Source organism: Oratosquilla oratoria, chromosome 9 (assembly GCF_046742065.1).
Source record: "Oratosquilla oratoria isolate Oo_2021 chromosome 9, ASM4674206v1, whole genome shotgun sequence".
In the NCBI taxonomy this organism is placed as follows: Eukaryota; Metazoa; Arthropoda; class Malacostraca; order Stomatopoda; family Squillidae; genus Oratosquilla; species Oratosquilla oratoria.
Window position 1 is genome coordinate 70,111,583 of NC_134785.1, and position 2,608 is coordinate 70,114,190.

Consider the following 2,608-nt stretch of genomic DNA (forward strand, 5'->3'; position numbering starts at 1 on the left):
CTCTCTCTCTCTCTCTCTCTCTCTCTCCCTCCTTCCCTCCCTCCCCCCCTCTCTCTCTCTCTCTCTCTCTCTCTCTCTCTCTCTCTCTCTCTCTCTCTCTCTCTCTCTCTCTCTCTCTCTCTCTCTCTCTCTCTCTCTCTCTCTCTCTCTCTCTCTCTCTACACGACACTGAACCCTATTGCAGAGATTGCTAGGGAAATTGAAAATACTAGAGAGAAAGGTTTCTTGTCATTCAGCTAGAAGTATATTTAAGAAGACAAGTTCCTTAACTCTTATACCACCTGCTTTAGGCAACATTTGATATTATTTGTGAGAGGCTATAATTTTTTACTTCCTTTGATTATTCATAAGCATATTTTATATACACCTTTTTGTCATGGAATTGCTACTCATATAAATAATTTTCAATTATCTGTTATTTCTATCTGTCTATATAGCAAGAGTTTTCCACCCTTGCAAGGGAGGTAGTCAAGTGAAAGGCACATACCTAATCCCATAAAAAAAAGAAAATCATTCCCCTCCCCTCCACCACCCCCTCCTCCCTCTCATCTTAGCTCCTCTTGGATGACGGGTCATTTCTGTATCCCGTCCATTGCCCTGGGTCAGAAGCAATGCGGCAAGACACAGTACATCCACAGCAAGGCTGCTTCATTTAATCGGCGACCCCCTCTCCGTCCCTTCTTGCAGTACAAGAGAAGACGGTGAGAAAATCCTTTCGGGCTGCGCCAAAATATAATTCACACATAAGCCCACCCTAAACCCCCACCCCACGCCCGTTCCCTTCCTTATATAACAATATCATTCATACACAGCCACTCTCCACTCATCCCTGTCTCCTACCTTCTCTCTTCCTTGCTCAACAGACATTCCTCTCTTTCTCAACGGCCCCTTCACCCCATCCATCCACCTCTTCGTTCGTCCCCTCAAGTTCACCTCCCCTACCTCTGCCTTCCACTCCTCTTTTACTAATCTTTCTTCACTCATTCTTTCAATGTGTCCAAACCATCCCAATAGTCTTTCATCAGCCCTATCTGCCATTTTCTTTTCTACTCCCGCATTCCTTCTCGTTTCACACTCTATCCAAGCTAGTAACCCCTACCATAATTCTCAGACATTTCAGCCCAAACACATTTAAACTTTTCCGCTCTATGCCTCTCTTAAATTCCAAGTCTCTGTCCCATACAAAGCTGTCGTCACAATCACACCTTCATACAATCTTCTCTTTGCATCTATTTCTCATGACACTTTTTAACTGTTATTTCTAAATAATAATGATAATAATAATAATAATAATAATAATAATAATAATAATAATAATAATAATAATAATAATAATAATAATAATAACAATAATATTATTATTACTATTATTATTATTATTATTATTATTATTATTATTATTATTATTATTATTATTATTATTATTATTATTATTATTATTATTATTATTATTATTATTATTATTATTATTATTATTATTATTATTATTATTATTATTATAATAATAATAATGATAATAATAATAATAATAATAATAATAATAATAATAATAATAATAATAATAATAATAATAATAATAATAATAATAATAATAATAATAATAATAATAATAATAATAATAATAATAATAATAATAATAATAATAATAATAAATGAATAAATAAATAAATAGATAAATAATTATGTATTTTAGGATGTAAATTAATCAGATCCAGTAATGTCTTATTTTTGGACAATGAAAAAAAATAACTACTATATAACTTATTTAGATCGCACTAGTAACGAGGATGGCAAACTGGCTAAGATAGTAGACTAAAGTGAAAAATGTGGAGGTGAGCAAGGATTTATAATTTTGTCGGCGAAAACTAACGCATCTAACCTCGGTGACATTATCGCGCTAAAAGTTGAAGTCATAGAAATAATGAAAAAGAGATTTAAGAGTGACAGCAGGAAGATAGAAAATAAAAGTGATCAGTATTCTTTTTAGTGGAGATTATTCTTCTATCACAAAATAATGTGTGACTCTGGTCCGTAGGGAGAGGTGGACAGGTAGTTAGACGAGATAAAGAAGTTTGCAGGAGTTACGTGGCAAATGACAGTGTAGCCGTGCGACTCACGGAAGTGTTTGAGAGATGCCTTTGTTCAGCAATAGTTGAATAGTGAATTGATTGGTTGGGCAATGATGGGTAACAATAGTGACCATATGTGCATACTGGCCTTCCTTGGTCTGGGTACAGGAGACAGATTTTTTCCAAGTCAAGATTAAAATGTGTTAGTTTTCTTCTTCTTTATCTTGAAATATTAGTATTAGTAATAATAGTATCAGTACTGTTTGTATTTATGTTTGCTTCTCACACCCCGCCCCTATACCGTAGGTGGTTCAAGAAAAGCTATAGGTGTTAAGGTGTTTTTACACATTTGTCACCTACGACGTGCGTTTGTGAAGGCAAGACTGCACAAGGTGGTACGCTGTAGGGGAGCTGGCGGGTGACGCAGTGAAGGCTTTGAGAAGTCGACGCTCTTTCAAAGGCCCTGTCCCCCCACATGCCCCCTCCCCCTCCCTCCCACCCTCTCTCGCTGCCCAGGAGACCCAACATCCTCAAGCTGA